Source organism: Cheilinus undulatus, linkage group 4 (genome assembly GCF_018320785.1).
Source record: "Cheilinus undulatus linkage group 4, ASM1832078v1, whole genome shotgun sequence".
Lineage (NCBI taxonomy): Eukaryota > Metazoa > Chordata > Actinopteri > Labriformes > Labridae > Cheilinus > Cheilinus undulatus.
In genome coordinates this window covers 3,897,939-3,925,703 of record NC_054868.1, presented here as the reverse complement: position 1 = coordinate 3,925,703, position 27,765 = coordinate 3,897,939, and positions in this window count along the sequence as shown.

Genomic DNA, 27,765 nt, shown 5'->3' with positions numbered 1-27,765 from the left:
GACGCCGCTCTCCGAGGGTTTCTCTGATGACATTGTCTCTCATGAAGCACCAATGCTATCCTCCGCTGGAAGCTTGGACATGAAAACACACACACTGGCTCACACACTCACCCGCACACATCTGCAGCACACACACACTCCTTGATACCCCCAATAGGAGGGCGGGTTCAGCGGGCAGGGAGCCGAACCCCTCTGTGGAGCTTTGGATTATGGGATAGCAGCATGATGCACAGAGAGAGAAAGAGAGGGAGGTGTGGAGGATGGAAGGAGGGATGGAGGAGGATGTGATGACACAAAAAGAATTTAGGAAGGAAGGAAGGAGGAGCAGAGGAGGAGGAGATAAAAAAAATAGTTAAGACTAATGACGGGCTAGAATTTTGAAGTATTCATTCATTTATGAAAAATTTAAGTTTTAACAGCTGTTATCTTTTTATTTTTACCAGTGTCTGATTCTAATGCAGTATTACTATAAGGTGGTGGCTCAGCATCATTAAAGATCATATATTTACAATTCCTGCACTGATTTGACCATAACAATGTCTAATTTTAGGTTAGGTTAGGTTTAAGTTAAGATCAGCACTGATCAGCACTGCCATCCTTCTCAATACTACATCTATTATTGAACTGAGGATTCTGGTCAATAAAATAAATCACCTATAATGTGTATTTACTAAAAAGAAAACAAACATTTTGTTTTGATTGGTAAATTTCTCATAATTTGGCAGAAATGAACTTAAAAAAGGACTTCCGTGTTCGTGCTGGAAGCAGTCCCAGAATGCACATGTGCACTGGAAGTAACGCTCGAGTGCAAGAGGATCCTGGGACTGATCCAGAGAGGAGCACATTTCATTTTATCAAAAGGAAGCACATTGTCAACTTTATTACACTTAGAGGGCCCCAAAGATGGCACTTTGTCAAATTTAGTCCCCCAAATGGTCAACAAAGATGGCATTTTGTCAACTTTCTCCCAACTACATGGAGCGGAAAACAACCCAAATTTTGTCTATTTATAGGACTCTTTGTCTACCCATTTTCCACTAAGTGGGCACCAAAGAGGGCACTTTGTCAAATTATGTCCCCAAAGAGAGCATTTTGTCAAATTCTGTCCTCCTAATGGCCTCAAAGAGGGCACTTTGTCAAATAATGTGTTCCTAGTAGCAACTTAAGAGGACCCTGTGCCTATTTTTTCCACCTTTAGGGACCTGTAGAGGGCACTTTGTCAAATTCTGTCCTCTTAATAGCCCCAAAGAGGGCACATTTGTCGCCCTTGCTCCCTCTGTTTCCACCCCTGCCTGAACCCCAGGTTGGGAGCCAATGTTTTACCCCTACACCTTGATTCCAAGCCCCCTCTTGCCTTTTTACACAGGCGGGTAGCAGTGAAGTTTCCCCCTACCAAATAGGATGACCCTTCAGCTTCCTGATGCATCCTCAGCAGTCGCTGACAGAATTTACATTGACAGAATTAAAGCCAACAATGCATTGAAAAAAAAAAAAAAAAGTTATGGTATTAAATTGTTGTTGTAATTTTCAATTTCATGGGAGATTTCTCCTAACGGTTTGTATTTGTACATCCCAATATCTTGGGTTATTCTTCATTTAGCGCCTGTTATTTTTAAGATTATTTTTCCCTGAAATGGAAGCTGCTACGACAGACAAGGAGGGCAAAAAGATTTTTGACCTCACAACATGTAAGGCCACAGTGACCTTTGACCTCCAAAGTCTTATCAGTTCATCTTTAAATCCAAGAGTAAGTTTCTGCCAAATTTGACAAAAATCCCTTCATGCATCCTTGAAATATTGTGCTCACAAGAGTTGAGATCACAGTGACCTTTAACCTCAAAAATCTTACCAGTTCATTCTTCAGTCAGATTGAACATTGTGCAAAGTTTGAAGAAAATCCTCCAGAGTGCTGTTGCTATTTGTTTCACAAAAGCGTCGCAGACGGACACAGACATGAGCACGGATAACCTGGAAACACAACGCCTCTGGCCCTGGCTACCGCTGCTGCAGAGGCATAAAAAGGAGCTGGAGGGTGCAGGAGTAAAGCAGAATGGAACAAAAGGCGAAATAATGATGAAAGAAGGAGGAAAATAGAACAAAGAGAAAGGCTGTAGAAAGAAAAAAGGTAAGGAGGGAGAGGCAGGAGGGGGAATAAAGAGGAAAGAACAATTCAAATAGACTTACATGTGCTGTTTTCCTCTCGCTCACTTCAGACCTGGCTGATTGAAAGACGGAGGAAGCTGCAGGGAAGGAGAGAAGAGGAGGAGAGAGGAGTCAGCTCGGGTCACTTCTCTTTCAATGAAACAATCTCCTGGAAATTCAAAGAAAAATGCACCAGAAAAAGAAAACTCACTTAAAGATGTATTACATTGACCTGATTTTATTTTTCAAGGTGAGAAAATGTGAAAAAAATAAACATACGGTCGGCTCTCGGCTCTCTGAAGGGACCTGATTTTCAGAGAAAGTGATGATTCAAGATTTTAAAAGGTTGGAAAATTTGCAGAAGAGGAGGAGCTTTAAGGAAATAAAACACCAAGGTGGGGAAAAGGTGTGAGAGCTCTCAGAGCTGACACATGTTGAAGAGCTGCCTCACATGCAGAGCCTCATAAATAAACAGCAGTGATGTCGCTGTAACCTCGTGCCCTCAGAAGCTCTGCAGTTTGCACCCTCAGAATGCACGATGTGACACTGCATTTGTGTTTGTGGTACAGTACGGCAGAGACAGCCCTGCCACCAGAAGCTCTCTAGCGCCATCTACTGATCTGACTACAAGGGAAGACTTCCACAGCAGACCTAAAACCACCCAGTTACACCAGTCAGTGACACAAATAGGAAATGGATTTGTCACTGTGAAGCAGAATTGGCAGTAAAAATACTAAAAGATTTACAAAAAGAGAGAAGGGACGATGCGTAAAAGACTGAGAGGAAAAAATCCAGGAAGAAAAATGTCAGATTTGAAGAGAGAGCAAAGCAAAGCAGACAAGAAATGCACATGTGAGTATTGCACGTTGGTTTAAAACATCAAACATTTTGCAAAGTGTCATGCAAAATTTTCCTTAAGGGTTGCAAATATTTAAATGCATCTGCATCTTTTCAAAAAATAATATTCTGGCCATTTCTATTCTCTTTATTCCAAATCAACATTTTCTACCGACTTTTTACTTGCTATTGATTCATTTCTTTGGAGAAAATTTAAATAAATTAGAAAAAAGCAAAGAAAAAACAGAACAGAGATAAAAAGCCTATCAAAAAATTATTAAAATTCAATATTCACGATTAATTCTCTTTTTTAGGTCAATGTCTCTTTCCTCCAGGTTTCTGCGACCACCCTTTTTTCCCCTGGAGTGAATCGAAACCCACACTCTTAAAAACACTGGAGTGAGGTTAAGAAAACTTTATCATTGCTGAGGGCAGTGATCACCAAGGGCTCTCACAGCTTTCCATATGACTCCTGGAAGTTTTATAAATTCACATAATGTGAGGAGTAAAATATACTGTTGTATTTAGTTTTTTTTCAACCCCATCAGGTATTAAAGCAGCCCCAAAAACAAGTCAGACTGGAACAGTTTGATCAGGGATGACTCTGACTCGTTTAACAGAAATCCACCAATCAGCCATTACGAAACATGATGACTAAGCTATTCTTCATTAAAGCTGTCGTTTTCTGCATTGACTCTCATTACCCTTTATTTCAATGAAAATGGAAATACCTTGACAGGGATTTGAGGTCAAAACGTTTTTATTAGTTCCTTTGAAAGTCCGGCCCCCAAGGTAAAGCGATACATTGACCTGTGTACAAATATAGTGGTTGACCTCTGACCTCGGGGCATTTGTTGTGCAGCCAGCAGAGAATAAAAAAGACAGCCGTTCATACACAGACAGAATGTTTCAGTGTCATTTAGCAGATGCTTTTGTCAGAAGTGATGTGCACCTAAGAGTGAGAACAACACAAGCAAAGATCTGGATCAGGGGTGTCAAACTCAGTCACAGCAGGGGCCGGATACTGGACTCAGGACTAACCTGAGGGCCACCAGGGTCACCTTTTTAACCAGAAACTGCCAACCTTGTTTCACCGGTAAAAAAAATAGGAAAAAAAAAATGTAGCACTGATGATAAACGATTTTGACATTTAAAAAGTAAAAAAAAGATGAGTTTAAAGGCTCACAATCTGAGAAAAAAATGTATTACTTCAAGAAGGTCAAAATGTGAAATATGAAATTGAAAAATGATGTTTTTTAATGGAAAAAATATTAAAGAGACAGTCAAAATCATGAGTTTAAAGGGTCAAAATATGATTCAAAATTTTTAAATTGTGATACAAACTATGGGGTTATAAAGTCAAAGTTTGGAGTTGAAAATATGAGATAAAATACAAAATAATTGGTTAAAATTTTCCAAATATTACCTAAAAATTAGAATCATGAATCTTAAAGCTCAAAATATTATATGAGAAATCAAAATTATGAGTTGAAATGCTCAAAGTATGAAAATAAAAGAGAATATTTGATTCAAAATCTTAAATTGTGAGTCTAAAAGTCGACGAAGGATAAGTTTACATTTTTATGCTTGAGGACATTTTCACACTCGTACTGATGGGCCGGTTAGAACAGAAATATGAGATCATCTCGTGGGCCGGATTTGGCCCCCGGGCCTTGAGTTTGATGCCTGTGATCTAGATAAAAATCCACATCAGTGCCACATTTGCTTCAAGTCCACCTGGACACACAGGCAATGCACATGGTGTGAAGAAGCTTTAATAAAACATTTATATATATATATATATATATATATATATATATATATATCCTTAGGCAACAATTAACATGACACCTCTCATCATCACCATCAATTAAAGAGTCTTCACCAACAAATAATAAAGTCCCAAGTGTCAGGTCGCTCACAATGAGCACAAAAGCCTCAGTTTCTCTTCAGGAAGGTCTCAACTTTATAACAATACAGACACTTTAACACGTGTTTGCACTGATATTTATCCATGATATCAGTGGTGAAAATCTTCATTGTGATGATAAAGCTTTAGAACTCATGATAAACTTGTTTTTTCTCTGTGTTTTTTCACACATTCATGTTCAAATGTGGATAATGGCTGACATATACGCTGCTAGAAGTCATTTGAGTGTGTATTTGTGTAATTCAGCTGTTCTCTAATGGTGAAGTGGGGCATGTCTATGTGTGCTTTTTTTCCCTTTTTTTGCATGGATGTAAAAATATTGTGCCTTGAGATTTTGGCTCAATCTAAGGTGAGATTTGGGCAAAAATATTTTAAAACACAAACAAGTGAATGAAATAAGAAAAAAATGTATCAAACAATATAAGTGCAGGAAAAAACATTTAATGAAATGTAACAGCACAGTTTCTGTTAGATTATTGGAAATATAATGATTCTCATCCAGCTACCTCTATTATTATTAATATTATTATTATTTGTCAGTTTGAGGCAAAAACTCAGAAGGAGGACCCAAATGCAGATAAAAGAAACCAAATTTTATCAACAACATCCAGAAGATAACTTGAGTGAAAAAAACAACTGAGGATCCACAAGAGAATAAAAAAAATCTATTAACAAAACTAACTTGAATACTAAATCCAACTAAAGAGAGAAAAATCATCAGGAGGTTTCACAAGGAGGAATGCAGGGAGAGACATACGATGATCTGACAAAGACAAAGGAAATCACAGCACCTGAATACACAGGCAGAGATAAGCAGTGAGACAGGTGTGACTAACCAGACCCAGGTGAAACTGGTGAGGACAATCAGAGCGGAGGGAAACCGAGGCAGGGAGAACAACTGGAATCAAACACAAGGAAAGACAGCTAAACAACACTAGAAACATAATAAAACATAGAGAACACAAACCATAGAAACACAACGGCAACAGGAAACACAGAAGAAACAAGACAAACCAAAATCTGAATCATGACAATTATTATGATTATTATTATTGTTATTATGATAATGATTATTAAGGTGATGATGATGGTGATTTTTATTATGTTATTATGTTGGTTGGAATAATAAAAATAATTACTATTAATAATGATAATAATAATAATGATTAATACTAATGAAAATATAATAATAATAATAATAGTGATAAAAATAATAATATCAAAAATTATAATAATAACAATAATACTTTGAATAATAATAAAAAATAATAGTGATGAAAAAAATAACAATAATAATTATAATAATAATAGTGGTGATAACAATAAAAATAATAACAATAATACAAATAATAGGAAAAAAAATAATAGTGATAATAATAATAATAATAATAATAATAATAATAATAATAATAATAATAATGAATTATAGTGATAATACTAGTATTGCTACTACTACTAATAATAATAATAACAATAATAATAATAACAATAAATATAAATAATAATAATAATAAATAATAGTGATCATAATAATAATAATTATTATTATTTTAAAATATAATCATTTAAAAATATAATAATAATAATAATAATAATAATAATAATAATAATAATAATAGTGATAATAATAATAATCATCATTATTATTTAAAAATATAATCATTTTGAAATATAATAATAATAATAATAATTATTATTATTATTATTATTTTTTTTTTATTTTATTTTTTTTTTTATTTTTATTTTTTTATCATAACCGGAAAAAAAAAATAACCAAATCAATGAGACAAAAACACTTACACAAACATAGTAAACAAACAAGTATAAATAACCTATACATGGTAAGAATCCAAGAAAAACACCCTGAGATTCCAGGGAACATGTTGAGTCCAGGTATATAAACAATAATAAATAAAATAATAAGAGGAGATCAAACAGTAGAGATGGGATAGAAACTGAAATGAGACAGGAAAGATAAAAAGAGTGAAATAAGAAGGAAAAAACTTTGAAGAGGACGCACAATCAACCAAAGGAAACCAAAGAAACTATAGAATGGGATAAACTGGAAAAATTAAAACTCAGAAGCCTTAGTAATACTATGCAGTTTATATAACAGCAGTAGAAAATATGACCTATTGTAAATTCAGTGTATCACATCCATCATATAAACATCATTAATATATATAAATGTGGTCGAATTAAATCAGAATGAAGAGAAAATGAATAGTTCATAGAAAAAACTGCAGAAACTTAGAGAGCTTGTTTTGCATTCATGCACTGGATATTTTGTTTATTTCAGAGCTGATGAATAATGACTATAAAGTTTGTTAATAGTGTCTAATCATGCTGATGAAACAAACAGAGCTCAGAGGAGGAATGGAGCATTTAAACCTGACTCATCTTTATCAAGCAAACGTCACAGTAAAAGGTGTTTTAAACAAATAAAGTCTACATGAGAAAATACCAACTAAATCTACAACATATGTAGAAACACCAGGTGTGACTGCACCCAGGTGTTCTTCCACTTTAAAATAAAACTTTAAAACTCTGACAGTCAGCTTTGCCTAAAAACAAGCAACAGAAAAGGACAGCTTGCATGTTTGCAGCTGTGTATTTGTAAAACAGTTGTGTGTTTTATCCCCCGTGTTGTCTCTGTTATAAACTCCTTCACTAAACTTCTAAAACATTTAACCTCTGGTGGTCCAGCCCACACTTTGGGAAGCGCTGCCTCAGAACAAGGAGAGCATTCAGAGTGTTGAGTAAACTCCAGGGTTATGTTGAGAATTATGCCACAAAAATCCAAATTAATTTACTTCATTTTGGCAAAACTGGAGCAAGAATACATTATAATACAATACAGGAAATAACGCTTTAGAAGCTGTCAGTTTTCTGGGCTAGGACCCCGAGTCCCACCACTGAAGTAAATCTTAAATACCTTGACCCAGAAAGTTCCCATCAGATTCCAAACCATAACCCAGATCTGCTGGGTTAATGTTTACAACTTTAGCTTTACAAAACTCTTTTTTTTTTTTTTTTAAATGCACATATTCATATCAGGGAGGTTGAAAAATCTTCATGGCATGGTAGCATACCAACAAATCTACATAGTTAGCTTGGTTTTGGACCCCGGTATTTCTAGAACCCCGCATACGGACCTGGTCAGAAACTCTCTGAGGGCAGACGGCAACATTTGACCTCCGTAGACCTGAGCTTTTGTTGGATGCATTTGGTTTCTTTCACTTACTGGAGATGAGTAGAACCTGATCATCGAAAGCTCAGCCTTGTCTGTGGATGGAAATTATTTCTGACCAAAAATCATGTCCAATATCAACACAAATGCTCTAAAATTAACAAAGATCTACTTACAAAATCCGTGCAAAGTTTCACATTAAAAGCACCGAAAAATTCCTCACATACTCTTTAAACATTTCAGAGAAACTTTACTATGGAATCTCAATTTAATTTTGAAAAAAAAAATCCATATCAATTCCCCAAAATTGTTTAGATTTGCCCAGTTTCTCAAAACAAATTGCGGTTTTGCGAATCCATAACTACATATGTGTGGAAGTGTGTCAAAGGTGTGTGTGATGGATGTCTGGTGTGTGTGGGTTGTGTGTCTGAGTGTTTTCGTAAAAAACGGGGTGAAATGAGAGTGAAGGCGAGTATGTGTGCAGGCTAAGTTCTCCAGTGTATTCCGTAGAAAAAAATACAACTCCCGGGAAAATACACCACTTCCTGTTGTTGGGGTGGGGAGCCTATGAGGTAGGGACAATTAAGAATCATGTGACAGATCATGCCCACAACATGATGGTGTTTATTTCAACGTAGGAAGTGCTGCAAATACCCGTGGTCTCGTTTATAAAGATTTTTGTTATGTGCATTTTATTGTGTGTTTTTACAAACCCATCACTGAAATGAAAAAGCGCTCTGAAACATGGTGAATGTGTGAAATGTTAGTGCAACTCCCCAGATTTTATATGCAAAAAGAATGATCAATCTATCTTATGCGGTTTTAAATCTATCGCCAATCAAAAATGAAGATGCTTATTGTAGCGCCGGTGCTACGCTGGATTCTTTAGGATTGAAGAAAATTACTTTGAAAAACTTCTAAGCAAAGAATTAAAAAAAACCATCAAAAATCATCAGTAAAACACTTGAAAATTCCAAGTTACATTTCTAGAAAAATATCAATGAAAATTCCTGAAAAATTCACGTTACTTTCTCTGATTTTTTTCTGAAACTTCAATAAACAATCTCAACAATACTTTTAAAAATTCTTACATTAGAAATAATTACTGTTGTAAGGAAACAAGAATGTAAAGTCCTCATATGTGGATGCCGGGTCTTTAGCACATGCTGATGTTTATTCCATGACTTCTTTGGGTGTAAGACTCCCACAACATTTTCTCTCAGATCAGAGTTTGACCAGTAGCTGCCTTCTTCCACCAAGTGATGAAATCTCTTATTTCAATCAGCAGCCAGAAAAACAGCATCCATTCGAGCATGCATCAAGGATGTAATTTAAAAGAAATAACCCCGGCCTAGATGAGGAGAACAGTTTTTAATGTCTGCTATTAATTTAGTACAACAAATTAACCAAACTTCCTCAAATCAATTGCACTTATTTTAGATAGTAGTTGCTCCAGTAGTCAGATAATTGAAGTTAAGTTAAAATATCCACACCGTGACTCTTCGATTTCTGTCTTTTGTCCCTTGCAGGGTCATGTAGTGTAAAAGTTTGTCCCAGAATGCTCTTTGACTAAAAACACTCACATATTTCCAAGGACAGTGACAGCAATCAAAAGTTTCCGGTTGATTCTTTGTTCTGCACGTGCACACAGCTCCAGATGAAAATAAAACCCATGAGTGTGAGGATGATTTTTATCCTTTTTTCTTATTAAAACTCTTCTTTATAGTTTTTTCTCCTACCCCTGAATTCCTTTATCCAATTATTCTTTACCTGCGTGTTATTACGTCCCTTATCTCCTCTTCTTTGCTCGTGTGTCCGTCGTGCAGGAGGACATGTTGCTCTCTCCCTCTTTTAAATTCGCTTCCTTCTTATCTGACTCGAGGGTCTGCGGACGGTGTCATCTGTTGTACAGATTGTTGAGCCCTCAGCGACAAATTTTAATTCTGTGCTGTAAAAATAAAACTGAATTGACTTAACTCTATCTCACTGTAATAATTACTATTGCTGCAAGCTTCCGAGCATCAACAGGGCTCATTTAGTTTTAGAGAGGAGAAAAATATCAAATAAATATTCTGATTTAAATTAGATTTAAGAAGAAGTTGGTTGGCATTTTCTTATCACAGTACTTCATGAGGCAAAAGCCCCGTGGAGTGTCTGCCACATGAAGAAAAACAGATAAAAATGAGTGTATTCCTGTATAAATGTGTTTGCATGTGTGGATAGTGCATTTTTATGCTGTTTGTTTTTCATGTAATGAATGCAGAGGCTGGTTACTATCAGGCAGGTAGGCTGCTGACCCGGGGCCATAGGGGCCTAAAGGCAGGGGTGATTTAGCCCGTGGTTGCCAAGGGTGCCACCCTCCAAGGGGGCAGTGGTGTAACCCCCCGAACGCTTTGTTTAATCCTGAAGTTTATTGTCAAATTTAAAACTCCTGCAAACGTCAGAGCCTCTACTTCTCTCCTCTGCTCATCAGCATCACTTCCCCACTTTCCCTCTGTCTCCCATCTCTTAAACACTTTGTGCACACAGACAAAAAGAGGCACGTTGACGTGTTGATGTCCTTGTGGAAAAAGGTGAAACTCAGTTTTTCTGATTGTTCCAGAAACTTTTTAAAGCTAAAGGTAAAAAGTTAGAACCTGAGGTAACTCCTCCAAAAAGCTGACTGATGTGTAAATGTGCATTTATCTCCATTATGATAGTTAAGATGACTGTAGATGATAGTCAGCATGCTTTGATTCATCCAACCATTCATCCATCCGTCCATCCATCTATCCATCCATCCGTCCATCCATCCATCCATCCGTCCATCCATCCGTCCATCCATCCATCCATCCATCCATCCATCCATCCATCCATCCGTCCATCCATCCATCCGTCCATCCATCCATCCATCCGTCCATCCATCCGTCCATCCATCCATCCATCCATCCATCCATCCATCTGTCCATCCATCCATCCATCCATCCATCCATCCATCCATCTGTCCATCCATCCATCCATCCATCAATCCATCCATCTGTCCATCCATCCATCCATCCATCCATCCATCCATCTGTCCATCCATCCATCTGTCCATCCATGCATCCATCCATCCACCCATCCATCCATCTGTCCATCCATCCATCCGTCCATCCATCCATCCATCCGTCCATCCATCCGTCCATCCATCCATCCATCCATCCATCCATCCATCCATCCATCTGTCCATCCATCCATCCATCCATCCATCCCTCTGTCCATCCATCCATCCATCCATCCATCCATCCATCCATCCATCCATCCATGCATCCATCCGTCCGTCCATCCATGCATCCATCCGTCTGTCCGTCCATCCATCCATGCATCCATGCATCCATCCATCCATCATCCATCTGTACGTCCGTCCATCCGTCTATCATCTATCCATCCATCTGTACATCCATCCATCCAGCTGTCTGTCCGTCCGTCCATCCGTCCGTCCATCCATCCATCCATCTGTACGTACATCCGTCCATCCATCCATCCAGCCGTCCATCCGTCTGTCCGTCCATCCATCCATCCATCCATCTTTCTAGTTCCTGTTTGAGAGCCAGATTCATTTTTGTCATACTTAATGCACACGTAAAAAAGCCAAACTGGTACCAATTGAAGATCATCTGGAGGACAAAGACCAGCTTTTATCACTGAGCTGATCCAAATGAATCAAATTTTCAACCCAGGGCAGGTTCACTTACATCCATTAAGGCTGGATGACATGTGGCAACATGAGCAAGAACTTTTTTGTGCCAAACTGTGACAAATTATATTGAACCAAACCAGACCAGTAGGTGGAAATGGACTGTTGACTCCGCTCTGCCAGACTTTAAACAGAGGCTTTTAATCCATGTATGCTGCTATTTGATCATGAGCTTAATATTTATCTATCTTATTTATTTTTTATTTTTGATCCTTGCTAAAATCCCTCCGTGCTCCCCTCACTTTTGACGAGGTATCTGCAGTAAACCTTTTGGTATTAGAAAACTGTGCATGTGATCTATATAAATTTTGCCTGGGACCTTAAAATCACCACAACCACCACCTGATGGCTGTTACTGTGGGATTCAGTATTCTGTCCAATGGAAGTTAAAACAGGTGTGATCTGGAGGCCCTGTGCAGCACCATCAGTGATGCATACTGCAGCATGAAGTTTAAATTAGATCTGCAGCTATGAACAGACGTTCACCAGGTTGCCAAGTGTGTAGCTGACATTGGTACTGAAGTTTTTATGCATCATAATATTTGAATAGATTTAATTCAGCTTAAAAATGTCCCAAAACATCATTGAAACATCAACAATCAACAAATGTGATCTCATGTTTAAATCTGCTTCAGTGTATTATCAGCATCTTCACAGAGGAGATTTCAATTAAATTCAAGAGCTGCAGATCCACGAGCAAATAATCAGCTGTTTGTGAGCTAAATCCATAAATCCCAAGTCGAGTAGATGGATGGGTTTTTTTGTTGCACACAGACTGAATTACAACACATGTTCATTTGTTTACTAGCTGGGTAATAATCAGATTACAGCCAGAGAAAAGGGAACTCTTTCTTCTGGTTTCAAGGCTGCATTCTGAACAATGAAACAAGCTGACTGTATCCATGCGAGCACTCTACATCTGTCGATTTTAACCTGGACCCTGGGATCATCTACCGACCGTCAGAGACGAGGATATAAATATCAGAACTGCGAAGCTAAGCTTTATCTCAGATGAAATGATGATGACTCTGTGCCATCATTTGGGTCGGGCATCAACTGCAAATGTCAATTTATTTAGTTATTTAGTATTTAGTTATTTTTTATTTTTATTTGATTATTTATTTTTATTATTCATTTATTGATTTATTTTTTATCTATTATTTTTTCATTTATATTTATTTATTTTTTTTTTTATTTTTTTTTCATTTATTTAGTTATTATTTATTCATTTATTTTCATTTTTCATCTATTATTTATTTATTTATTTAATTTTTATTAATTAATTAATTTATTATTATTTTCTTATTTTTTATGTACTTTTTTATTTATTTATTTTATTCAGAGGTGCAAGACAGAACATGCCAGGTGAAGGACAACACACTTTCAATACCTGCAGAAAGATGCAACAATACTGCAAGCAGGAACTCATAACAGTGCGATGTAAATCTCAATTTAGTTAAGAAAAATAACGACTACAGTAAGGTTAAAATAGTGCTAAAATGCCACATCAAAAGCCCACAAAGTGTTCAGCCTCAGAAAAGAGTCAGAAGAATGAATAATAAAAGTACACACAGTACTCTTCATCAAACCGACTACAATGATCCATGGACCCGGTTGACTCATTAGTAATTTCACCCATGTGCAGAGTAAAATAACACCTCTTATCAAACAGTATGCAAAAGGAAAACAAATCTTGGAGGTGTATTAAAATAAAAAAAAACAAGTGGTAAGAACTTAAATGCACAAAACAATAGAGAAGAAAAAAGGCTAAAATCGAATGTCATCATTTGTACAGGCAGTTCCATCCATGCATAAATAGTGTTAAATATATTATCCGGTGGTAGCTTTTAAATGCTCAGCTCTTTACAGAGCTGTGAAAAAGGATTTGCCCCTTTCTTGATTATTTATTCTATTTTATTTATTTTTATAAATAATGTTCAAAGTTTCAGACCATCAAACAAAGCAACACATCATGGCAGTGACACACAAAGTCACTGACATCTGTCAGTCTGAAAGGGGTTACAAAGACATATTCTGAGGCTTTGGGATTCCGGAGAACCATGGTGAGAGCCATTATCCACAAATGGAGAAAACTTGGAATACTGGTGAACCTCCTCAAGAGTGGCTGGTCTGAGAAAATGACTCCAAGACCACATTGATGACTCATCTGGGAGGTCCCAAGAGAACCCAGAAAATCTAAAGACCTGCAGGCCTCACTTGACTCAGTTAAGGTCAGAGTTCATGATTCAACAATAAGAAAGAGACTGGGCAAAAATGACATTGTGTCCAAAACCACTGCTGGCCAAGATTTTGGGGACAAAAGAACTTTTTAATACACGCCAATAAAAAATCATGCCAACAGTAAAACATGGTGGTGGTAGTGTGATGAAGCTTAAGCACACTTGAGAGGCTGTTCAACCCTTCAATGTGGCTGAAATAAAACAATTCTGCAAAGAAGAGTGGGCCAAAATTCTCTACATCTGTCTGTCTGTCTGTCTGTCCGTCCATCTATCTATCTAATTATATATGGTAAAGTAAGAACTTGCTTTCCCGTTTTTCTGCTCTGACATCGTCTCATTAAGGAGAAAAGCGGAGGGCACCCAGTTTTTTGGGAGCTGACACCTCCCTCCCTCGCTCCCTCCTCTCCTGCTTCTGTATTTTCATTCTTCTCTCCTCGTCCCGCTAAGGGCCTCCAGTTGGCAGGTGACAGCTCAGCGTACGGGCCCCAAAGCTAGCTCCCGGACGTCCGGGGAGGGGGGGGGTTCTGCACTGAGGCAAGGGGCAGAATCGAGGGAGCTTCCCCCAGTGCTCCTCACCCCAACCCGGCCTAATGGTGTGGAGCAAGCCCCTTCACTCCCGCTGCTCTACAAGCATCAAAAGTGTGGACAGAGAGGCAGCGACGAGCCTGTTCTCAGTTCCACTCTGCTTCACCGGCACAGGAGGGCCGGGTGCGAGACTGCTGAAAGTTTTACACTACACAAAAACCCACATATAGGGCTGCCACCTCTTGTCAACATGGACGTGGAAGAACTGCATGAGTGTGAGCTCCTCTGAGGAAAATACACCGTCGTAGATGTTGTGTGTCTTCTGCATGTTCATGTGCAGACGTTTTTGTGTGTTTTTGTGTGTGTGTGTGATTCCCTCAGAGCGGGCCAAGGTTGCAATGACAGAAGTGTAATCCCTGCGGTTTTTCAGGGTTTGAGTTTAAACAAGTCGTAGCGAGCTCGACCCCCATCTTACAAGTCGACTGGAACTGCTGTCAAATAAAAACTCTGTCCAAGGAGAAGAAAAAAAAACACAGGAAGGAAGAGCCCCCCCCACCCACTGGGAGAGGTTTGTGAGGTGGAGCGCGGGGCTTAGAGCCGATGCTCCAGGCTGATATTGGCCTTTGATAAAAAATCCTTTTGGCTCTAGCCGGTGTGGTCCGTCTCTGATATGATGGAGGTTCCTGCCGGACCACAGATAGTCATTTCATTCTTATTATTTTTATATCAGATGTCCGAGCAGAAATGAAATCCAGGGTGGTGTGGGAGGATTTAACTCTGCGACACAGCGCTGAACCTCTTCTACTCAGAGCCTTTTCTCACCCCGAGCTCAAGGAATTACATTCATACTGGACAATACGGCAGAACATGATTTACGTCCAGTGACAATAGTCGATGACAATGAAAGAAAAAGTGTGGCTGAGGGTGGGAGTGTGAAGAGGCCAAGCTTTGCGGACGGAGTCCATAAACAAAGATGAGCTTCAGTCAGAGATAACCTGAGTAAATACAAAATGTAGTTTTTAATGAAAATTTAATTTATCAAGGGAGAAAGTCATCCAAAGCTATCAGGTCCTATGTGGAAAAGTCATTGCCCGCCTTGTTAAACCATGAAATAACTGTGATTAACCATGTTTTTGGACGGGTGAGTTCAATTTTACAAACCACACCCAGACCTGATTAAAGCCAGACCCACTGAATCTAGATACCCCTGAAGTAGAACCTGACTGACTAAGTGAAGCAGGCTAAAAGATCTCAAATACCAACACATCATGGCGCCACGTAAAGAAATTCAAGAACACATGAGAAACTAGAAAAGCACTCAGAGAGTGCAGATCTCCGCCATTAGCCCTATCTCCCAGCAGTGAAGAATCTTTTAAAAACATTCCTGGATCCAGACAGTGATCCGAATCACCCCCAAAATCTAATTTGCTAATTACTTCTTCCCCAGTGGGGTAGAAACACAATGAGGTAAAGCATTGGCTTCGCTACGGGTGGACTGTCATGGTGGAAGCATTGCCTGCAGGTGCCAACAGATGCACTGACAGTTTCAACCATGGTCTCACTGGACGACTGGAAGTCATGGCAGAGGGTGAATATTGCTCTATTGCTCCCAGCATCGTGAATATTCTCGCTCTAATTCCCTGTCTTTCTCTCTGTTCCGCTCTGACTCGTCTCCTCGACTGGGCGTGCGTCTTTCAAACTCTATAAACTCCAAAACTTTGAATAGAAACACACCCAAAACCTGCTGCTGGGGTTGAAGTTACTCATGTCCGCCATCTCCTGGTGTGAAGTGGTAACAGCGCAGACCTCCGCCATTAGCCCTATCTCCCATAGTACAGAATCCATTAAAAAATTCCTGGATCCAGACGGTGATCTGAATCAGTCCCAAAATCTAATCAGTTCTTCCTTATGCCATTTCTGACATTTCCTGAAAATTTCATCAAAATCTGTCTACAACTTTTTGAGTTATGTTGCTAACAAACAAACAAACCCACCCGATCACATAACCTCCTCGGCGGTAATAAAGCTTAACATTAGTTCATTTTATAGCATGAAGCTCTGTAGCACCCTCGTATTTAGTTTCATGCCACTATAGAGTAAGTTGCTGCTGAACACATTTTCACCGTATTGGCCATGCATTATCATATATGTATCTATCTTTATGGGAGTTTCTAGCAATGCACATTCTGCTTGTCCAAACCAGGGAGCGTCTTCACCACCAAGTTAAACTGTTTAAAGCCCATCATCCAACATCCATTTTGCAATAATTGATGAATCTATCATGAGAGTGTTCCTGACTGAAAAAACGAGTATTTTTCACGTCTTATTTTCCTTTCTTTGTCGTTGGTGTTCATTAGAAACATTCACAGTTTTCCTTTTTACCAAAGCTTCACTGGAATATTCTGCTATTATGCTTTTCTTCATGATTTGTTCTCTTCCATGTTTATCTGAAATTGATAAACAAGCTGAATGTTAAAATTAAATGAATACCAAATAAATTAATTACATTAAAACTTGTCATCCATTGTCGTTGCGTCCATCTCTGCAACATTTGTGCTCACTAGTCTTTTTTGATATACTCGGCTATACTCGGCCTCTCTCAGTCAGAAAATCCTTGAACAAGTTTATAATTTCCAGGTGTTAGTTCAGCTCTCTGTGTTTGAGGCTCTGCTGCAGACTGAACATTTCAGCTGACCTCTGGGTTACAATCTCATGCTAAATCATGCCTTCTTCTGCATCTTTTTTTTTACATGTTTTAAGTCATTTTTCTCCATTAAGAGATGCTATAATACCTCATAGTAAGTGATTTTGGTCCTCTCTTAAAACCAGCTCTATCACTCTAACTTGAGGGAGAGATTTCAGCAAAGGAGATTGGGCCAAGGAGAACAGCACATGCAGACACAGAGCAGGAGTTCAAGCTGCAGCCAGAACCGTGATTGTGATAATACTGCCCCCTAGGGGTGCTCACATACAGCACCCTCACACTGCAGACGTGGTTTTAAAGTTCATCACTCTCTGGACGTGAATTAACACAGCGTGGAAATTCAAGGTGACAGCTACCAGGAGAAAAAGTCAAACAGCAACTGCTGGAAATATTTAATGAACATCAGGTTAAAAGAAGAGCAATAAGAGCTCTTTTTTAAACTAATAGTTTCGTTTTAAATGATTGTTAAATATATTGTTATTGTAGATTTTATTATTTCATTACATTTTATGCATTCATTAGATTTCCATTTAAAAAAAGAGAAAAGAAAACAATTCCCAATCTAACACAGCCCGAGAGTGAAAATACACAGGCAGAGAAATATCATATATTAATATTTCATCTGTCCTTTCAGTCAAAACACAAGTGAACAAAATAATTATAAGGTTATAATTTCTTTGGTGTCATACCAGAAGAAACAAAAAATAATAATTTAAAAAATAATTCTATTTTTTCCACACTTAAATGTTTCAGATCTTTAACAAATTTTTACATGAGATAAAGATAACCAGAGTAAATACAAAATCAAACTTTTAAATTTTAAATGATGATTTCATTTGTTAAGGGAACTTTAGCCCACTTTTATTTGCAGAATTATCTAAATTCAGCCACAGTGGAGGGTTTTCCAGCATGAACGTCCTGTTTAAGGTCATGTCACAGCATTCAATCAGATTTAAGTCCAGACTTTTTCTGGACCTCTCCAAAACCTCCATTTATGATTTTTTATATGATCCATTCAGGGGTGGATTTGCTGGTGTGTTTGGGATCATTGTCCTGCTCCATAACCCAGGTACACTTGAGTCTGAGGTCATGAACTGATGGCCCGACATCCGCCTTCAGGGTTTTCTGGTAGGGAGCAGAATTCATGCTCCCACCAATTACAGCAAAGGGTCCAGGTCCTGAAGCAACAAAGCAGCCTCAGACCATCGCTGTACCACCCCCATGTTTGACTGCTGGCATTTTTTTTTAGTGTTTAGTGTTGAGTTAGTTTTACTACAGATGTGACAGGATGCACATGTCTCAAAAAATAATCTTTTGTCTGGTCAGTCCACAGAATATTTGCCCAAAAGTCTTGGGGATCATCAGGATGTTTTAGTTACATGTGAGCTGAGCCATTGTGATCTTTTAACTCAGCAGTGGTCATGCCATTTTTGCCCAGTCTGTTGTTGTTGTTGTCGTTGATCAAGTGAGATCTTCTGGTCCTTTTGGGACCTCCTGGATGAGTCATCGATACACTCTTGGAGTAATTTTAGTAGGCTGGCCACTCCTGGAGAGGTTCAGCACTGTTACAAGTTTTCTCCTTTTGTGGATAATGGCTCTTGCCACAGTTTGCTGGAGTCCCAAAGCCTAAGAAATGTATTTGTAACCCTTTTCAGACTGATAGGTGTCAATGAATTTGTTTCTTATCTGTTCTTGGATTTGTTTAGATGGTGCTGTGATGTGCTGGAGATCTTGTAGCCTACTTCACTTTGTCAGACACGTTCTATTTAAGGGATTTCTGGATTCAAAATTTAAGTGTGACAAAAATGCCAAAAGAAGGAAAGAAAGAAAGAAAGAAAGAAAGAAAGAAAGAATGAAAAATACTGGAATAAATGAATAATAATAATACTAATAAGAATACCTATAATACTATAATACCACTACAACAACAACAACTACTACTACTACTACTACTACTACTACTACTACTACTACTAATAATAATAATAATAATATATTTTTACATGTGTCCCACTTTGCAGAGGGGTTCACTCAGAATTGGCAGATTGTCACAACCTGGAGACAAATTCAGAGGCAGAATCTGATTGGACAAAAGCTGTGAATAAAACCATACAGTGCTCTGAAGGGATGCAAGATTAAGACAATAAACTAATGGCAATCACAATCTGCATAAGACAAGTAGTAAAATGAAAAATGTGTAAAATGGTGAGTTTATGGTTATGATAGTAAAGGCCTAGCAGGTCCTGACAGCAGAGTGATATAAAAACACACACTGAACTTTATTTCAAATGGAGTATCAAACATTTATTGCTCATCAAGCATGTTGACCAATAATAAATAATAAATTTGCATTCATGCTCATTCATAAAAACGACGCAGAGTAGACTCTGTATTCATGAACCAGACCAGCATCAGAGCCTCTTTAGATCCAGTGAACTGAAGTGAAGCTACACTCCAGCTGAAGCCCCTCTGAAACACTTAAACTCAATAATGATGGTTTCTGCTCAATGCCAAGCACCCTTACCTCTCTCCCAAACCCCCCAGCTCACATGCAAACATGGTGTCGGTGTCAGTGATGTCCCGTGAGCTCGTATGACAGACACAGACATAATGGAGTCATGCAGCAAGAATGATTTGTTCCTGATAATCAACGACTCCTCCTCCTCCCTCTCCGTGTCTCCGCTCGCTGTAATGACTCTGCTTAATTTCTCAGGGGGCCGACGGTAATAAGTGATCATTGACAAAACCATTTCTATGGAGACGTTCACATTATCTCTGCAGGGCCACTCGGCTCAGAGCATCTGTCTGTCTGTCTGTCTGTCTGTCTGTCTCTTCATCAGTATTTCAACCGTCCTCATACTGAGTGTGTGAGTTAAACCTGCATGTCAGTGACGATGACTTCATTTACCAAGGGGGCGTATTGTTTTTATTCTTACTGTCAGCGAGCCAAATTCTTCCTGACTGAAGGAAACTATCACATCATCATATCTTAATGGTTATTTCTATGGCACATTTTACAAACCATGATTGCAGAAAACCAACTCCAATTCCAAAAAAGTTGGGACACTGTGAAAAATGTAGATAAAAATATAATGCAATGATTGTCAAATCTCATAAACCCATATTTCATTTACACTAAAACATAAAAAAAACAACATAACAGATGTTGAAACTGAATCTTTTTACCATTTTATGAAAAATATTAGCTCATTTTGAATTTGATAGCTGTAACACATCTCAAAAAAGTATAGGGCAGGCCAACAAAAGGCTGGAAAAGTAAGTGGTAGCAATGAAAATCAGTTGAAGGAGCATTTGGAAGCTAATTATGTTAATTGGAAACAGGTCAGTAACATGACTGGGCATTAAAAAAGCATTTTAGAGAGGTAGAGTCTCTAAGAAGTCAAGATGGCCAGAGGTTCACCAATCTGTGAAAAAAGTGTCAGAAACTGTGGAACAACTTCAGAAAAATGTTCCTCGTTGTAAAGTTGCCAACAGTTTGAATTTCCAGCCATTTTCAGTCCATAATATTATCAAAAGATTCAGAGAATCTGGAGAAGTCTCTAAGGGATGAGGCTGAAAGTCGGTATTGGATGCTGGTGATCTCGGGGCACTCAGGAGGCACTGCATTAAAAATCACTGCATGGACTCAGGAACGCTTCCAGAAATCATAGTCTGTCAACACAGTTGGCTGTCTATCTACAAATGACAGATAAAGCTGGAGGATGGAGAAAAGAAGCCATATGTGAACATAATTCAGAAATGTCATCGTCTCCTCTGGGCCTAAGAATATTTAATAAAAACTCCTGCAAGTCGTCCGTGATCATTTTTGAGTTTTTTACACATTATGAGAGCGTAGATTCCAAGCTTTCAAACGGTCTATCATACATTTTAATCTGAGAATATTTTACAAAGATATGCTCATTTGAATGTTAACTTCTAGTTTCTGTTTGTTCTGAGAAAACCAGGCTCAAAGTTTCAGGACTTTTCCTACCTTCAGGCAGGCCAGGTAATGGGCCTGAACAGTAGGGCCACATTTACATAAAGTCCACCCAAACCAAGCTTCTGAATCGGACTGGTGACACTCATCAAAATATTCCTATAGGAAATCCGCCTTCATCAAACTTTCACTGTAGAGTGATCCTGAAGTCGTCCCAAGTCTGTTGATAATTCTTGCTGCTTCTTCATCATCTCCTCTACTTTTCTTCGCTGCAGGGTGCATCTTGAGGCTTGTTGATAAAGGTGATAACTAGAAACAGCTGTATTTATGTGCCGGGGGAGGGAAGGCGTTTGAGCCATGCGGTGTTTGTTATTGTCCATCTCAATGGGTGAAACTGGGAACAATGGCAGGCTGAGTGGCCAATTATCACCCAGCAGTTTCGCTTTCCCCTCCCCTCAATCTCCCCGCAGCAACTCAGAAAAACAGGGCATTTTTAAATACAAAATTAACGCTTTTAAATATCACATTTGTGTTACTTTTTTCATCAGATGAGTAGTTTAAATGTTTAAATGACTTGCATAAAATGTTAAAAAATGATCATTTTGAAGAAAAGACTTTGTATCCATTTTTCTCAACCACTGGAATGCCGACTTGCGGGAACTTTATCTGGCTTTGGTCACATTTAAGATGGACTGAGGAAAAAGGAAAACTGTTCTGTGGTCAGATGAACCAAAATTTAGAATAATTTTTTGGGAACCATGGCCAGCGTGCTCAGTGGACTAAAGAGAAAGAGGACAATGCAGCTTGTTTTTTTAGTGATCCAGCTCATTTTGCTCAGCTCAGTAATAAAAGGGTTTTTGTCTTTCCAACAGCTCTTTATTTAGGATCAGTTTAAAATGTGTATGAAATAATAAACATAAAGAAAGGAAACAGGCACTCAAATGGGAGCCAGCTCCTGTGATTTGTCATCTACTTAGCTGCTTACCCCACAAGGTTTATTTTCTTTAAAGTTGGGTTGTAACAGGTTCTGGCCTCAGTTTTTGGAGTCATGGGTTAATTAACCTAAAATGTGACCATTGAACCAGGATTGGTATCACCTGTGGACCTCTGAAAATTCAGGAGTGTCTCCCTGACGTCAGTGTGTTGAGGTGATTTTGCACATGGTCTGTAATGCTGCTGCAAGCCTACTTATCTCAGCTCGTTATGAGTGGCTGATGATTAAAATCAAGCTTTGGCTGCCTGGAAAAATAGATGATCATGCAGATAGAAGGTCTGTGTATGAGATGAAAGTGTGATGCAGCAGAGCAACATCTTTATTGGAGCACAACGTGACAGAAACCATTTCATTACGCTGCCCTCAGCCCCCACAGACCAACAAGCTCGACCCTCACCACATATCAAATTACTACAGAAAACCTGCAGCGCGGACCTGTAAGGCCTCTCTGGACTCGTCTCAAACTCCACCCTGAAGAATAGCGACTCCCTAAAGTCCCAAAGACCCCTGCATTCAGAGTGGTGGTCACAATATTATATGATTACACCCCCCCTTAAAACCAGGACCACTGCAGCGTCTGCTAATAAGGCATCCCTGTGGGCTCGTCCTGGGCACTGGGGTGTGTTAGGTTTACTATCTTATGTCTGCAGCTCCACATCACGGAGGGTCAGGACATCATTGCAGGGAAAATAAACAACAGCACCACAGCTAAAACTAGTGGGAAAGACAGATCTAGTGACCCTTGACCCTGAGCTAGTCTTACTGGAAGGTTATTTTTAATCACTCTGACGCTGACACAGCTGCTGATGCTGTACTTGATATATTTATAATTGGGGTTGGGCTTGACAAATATTTGGTGTTAGAATTGGTTATTTCACGTTTTAAAAAGTGTAACAGTACTTTATTGGTACTGGTTTATCTCAGTTGGTAGAGCAGGTACCCATATATAGAGGCTGTAAACCTTAACGTTCTGGTTGTGGGATCGATTCCCGGCCTCGGTGCACGTTTGCTGTGTTTCCTTGTTGTCTCTGCATATTTCCTGTCTCTCTTCAGTTGCCCTATCAAAATAAAAGGCAAAATACAAGTGGTGTCCTCACCTCAGTTAATCTACCTACAGCTTACTTGATTCGTTGTATAGCTGAGCCAGAAAATTCCAGAATAAAAGCATCCTGCATGCAGGTTTTAACCCTATAAAGCCAACTGTATCATATTTGATATGTACTTTTTTTGATACCTTTATCTAATCAAAATGATTAACAATTTCCTAAAAAAACTTTTGTATACAATCATATAAATGATAAAAATGCCCTCCAGTGGATTATCATATTCAAACAATTCCTAATGTATCAAATGTGGTACAAAAATCTATATGTGAAATTGTATGGCCTTATTTTTTCTGGATTTCAGTTAAATAGACATCGAATTTCCACATTTCCATAAAAATAGAATTTTCTGGCTATTATTTGAGGTATCAGGCTTTAAAGGGTTAAGAAATACCATGACCCAAAAGCATGATTACACCCCGCATGTACATATGAGGACGTTATATTTTGGCTAACATAGTTATCCTTTCTGCCATGGGAGATTTTTAGATAAATGTCCAAAATGTCCATTGAATTCTAAGAAATTTGCTTGAAGTGTTGGAGGAATTTGCCATGAAATTAGAGGAATTTTATAATTTTTTTTTTTTTTTAAATTCTCAAGAATTTTGAAGAAAATTTTGAGAAAATGATGTCATTTTCAGATTTTTATTGAATGTTTTGGGGGGAAAATGCATTGAATAATTTAGTCTTTTATTACAATTTCAGGGCAATTAAGGAAATCTGTTCATAAATTTGGGGAATTTGATTTCAATTTGTCCTTTGAAATATTCAAGAATTTTCACGGGCATTTGAAGATTTTTGTTTGGATGTTTGTGGATTTTTTCTCCATCATTTTCATGACATTTTGGGGATGTTATCCTTTAATTGTTGGAAATATAATAAGATGTTTTTGGGGGAATTTCCTTGAAAATTATATCAAATGCCCTTGAAAATTTCCAGGAGAATGTATGGACTTTGGGGGAATCTATTGGTGTCATGATAAAGTTACATTCAAATGTTTTGGGAATATTTGAAGAGATTTTGAAAAACTTTTCATGGGATACTCTTAGAAACTTATCAAGTCCTACTAATCCCTAAGTGGAAATAACTTAAATTCTACTCCAAACAAAAGCTCAGGACTCAGGAGGATAAAGATCCACCAACTGGTTCTGATAATTCAAACATTTTCGTTGTTGTTCTTAATAGTCGTCTGTAATTTTTGCATTAATGTGTTTATTTCCAAGCATTTATAAGCATTGCATTAAAGCAAAACTGCTGCCAACCTCTGACCTCTAGACTGACACCTTTATGACTTCCTCACTCTGTCTACAGCTTTCAACAGCCAATGAGGGCCTGAGTTGAAGGGAGGTGCCTGCCTTTCTTGTGATGTCACCAGACCAAGCCATATAAGGACTGCTGATGACAAGAAAATTTAGTGATAATGTCTCTTGTAATGTAATAATGAGTGTAGGATGATGTATCAAAGTAAAAATCATATTTCTATTTCTGTACAGTAACAGTTGATTTTATTATTTCATAAATTCAATTTAAGGTAAAAAGTTGCAAAATGTACTGTATTTGATTTATTCCTCTGTTTCTGTACCAGTAATACTGATAGTGTTTCTGGACTTTGGACAAGATCCCTGTAAGTGTCACCTTTCTACAGAAACCATCTGTATGTTGAAGCATTTAGGAGTAGCAGCCTTCTCCATTTTTGCAACATTTCCACCAGTCTTAACCTATTTTTTAAAAATATATTAAAAAAAAATGTACCTATGATGTCGGACAAGTGAATTTCTGATCAAATGTTTAGTCATTGTAAAACTTCCTCAATATCAAATGTTATTATATTAGTTTTGGGGTGGGTGGGTTTAACAGCTGCAGACATTTAAAGCCAAACAATGCCCTTAAAGCCACAGCATCTTCTTTTCCTCCTTTTCTGAATTTAATGAGCTTCTGGGGCCAGACAGGAAGCTTTGGGGGAAGTGATATGGCCCTCGGGCCGCCAGTTGATGATCAGTGGTTTAGAGAGATGGAAAACAGTCAGTATCCATTAAACTTTTGTCTTCTGGTGATTGCACACGCTTCCTTCTTCATATATAATACCACGGTGAAGAGGTGTAATGATTACGCAGCACTGTCCAGTCACCTCTGCATCTGCTTGTTTCCCACATAACGGCTGACAAACAGCTGCTAATTAACCCGAGCTGCTCTCACCATCAGAGGGATGCTTCTTTTCTCTCAAGCTGAGCTGTGAAAAGAGCACTCATTTTCTCCATCATTCCCCCCCATTGTCACCGCGAACACTGAAGATGCTGCAGCTGCACACACACAGTCAGTCGCTCTCAGTTCTTTGTGACCCGATGTGGGCTGACCCTGACATTTCCCGCTCCTCTAATGCTCTTTAAATGGGCTGTAGGGCAACAGGAGTCGTGTATGGCTCCGCAGGCGGCCATTATGAGACAGAAAGCAGAACCAGAGGGCAGGCTGAGACATTACCTCTCCAGGTTTCTTCTCAGCTCACTTTTCCATCTCTTGAAAAAACACTTAGAGGGCTGCTCATGTAATGTGTGCTATTATGTAGCTCAAAACCTGAGGTCAGGTCAAGGATGGAGAGGTGTTTTTTAAATCATGGTCTTTATGATCCTGCTGACCTCGCTGCCCCTTTGTGCTTGTTTGAGCTGACTGCTCACTTGATGCTTATTTCACTTACATCTCGGAAAGTTTATCTGAACTTCTCTACATTTACAGCCTGTTTGTGAGATTTTATACAACTTTTGAAGATGCAAAATTTAATCCTTCCACTCTTTAATGCTAAATTATGATGCACTATGATATTTTCAAACCGGATTATGCAAACAATGATCTTCTCAGGCCAGATATAAGCCCCCGATTTCTGTTATATCCCCCCAAGGTTAAACACCACAGGAAACATGATTGAGCTTTGAAGGCAAGCTCTGTTATCAGATTTTTATTCTTTACAGCTGTAGCATAGTCCTGCATCAAATCCATGCAATAGCTATGCTAGTGCCATCTTGAACCTGATATTTTAGTGCAGGGGTCATCAAGTACATTTGAAAAAGGGCCAGATTTATCGTCGACAGAAACTCTGGGGGCCGGACTTTCAAATACACAAAAGTTAAATTAATATTTTGGTCTGATTGAAATATTATTGTAGTGGTATTTGTATTTTCTTTCAAAACACAGGACATTTTTACTCATTACCAGTGAGATCTATCCCTATATATCCCACATTTTTGACACTTTTGACCCTTTGTTGATATTTGTTGCCCCTTTTTCTCTCTTCTACCAATTTTTGCAAGATTTGAACCCCTCTTAAACCACTTCTCCTGCATGTTTTACCCCCTTCACACTTTTATCCATTTTGACACTTTTTAACCCCTTTTCATTACATTTTTTAAAATAATTGTTGCAACATTTAAATCATTATTTGCCACGTTTCACCCATTTCACCACTCTTTATTCTCTTTCCACTATTTTGCCAGGCTTTTGTGCTGTTTTTGCCACTTTTAACCCATTTTTTTCCATTCTTAACCCATTTTAAACCACTTTTCCAGCATGTTTTATCCTCTTGGTTCCACTTTTCTTCTATTTTTGACACTTTTTAACCCCTCTTAATTACTTTTTTTGCACTATTTTTGGCCCATTTTCCCCTTTTCACCATTTTTTTCACCAATTTTTGTCCCTTTGTGCCACTCCACAACCTATTTTGCCATGTATCACCCATTATTTGTAACACTTTTACCAACATTACCCCTTTTTTTTAAATATATAATAAGTATGACTGAAAAGTACATTTCTTTAAAAACAGATCGAATGTTAGGTTCTAACACTATTTCAATTGTTTCTGTGATGGATTGCAGACATGTAAAGCCAAAGGATACCCTTAAACCACAACATCTTCTTTTCCTCCTTTTCTGAATTAAATTATTTTTTGGGGGCCAGACAGGAAGCTTTGGGGGACCTGATATGGCCCCCGGGCCGTCAGTTGATGATCAGTGTATTAGGGCATCAGTGTCTGTGTAACTCTGCAGAATACTTCACCAAAACACTATGATGTGTGACTTGTATGCTAGTTATATCATATTGTGCACAGGGAACCATGCCAAATAATGACAAGATTGGCTTGAAAGGGAGCGATATGCTCTGCAGTGCTTGAGTGAGCAGATCGTTGTGGAGACGGAGTATGTGGAAACTGAGGGTTAGCTCTCTTTTGCAAGGAGAGCAAAGTCTCTAACCTTTGTATTGTATTGTAGACTCTTGGTCTGTCCTGGACAATCCTGGAGAAAGACTTTTAATCCCGACAAGGTTTTTCCAAGTCAAAATAAGTAAAAAAATAAAACAATATCAAGATGCAAAAAGATGGAAATAGACACTTTCCACCATAACACAGTCTATTCTTGGATTAATTTTAAAGGGGACATATTATGCAAAATACACTTTTTCTG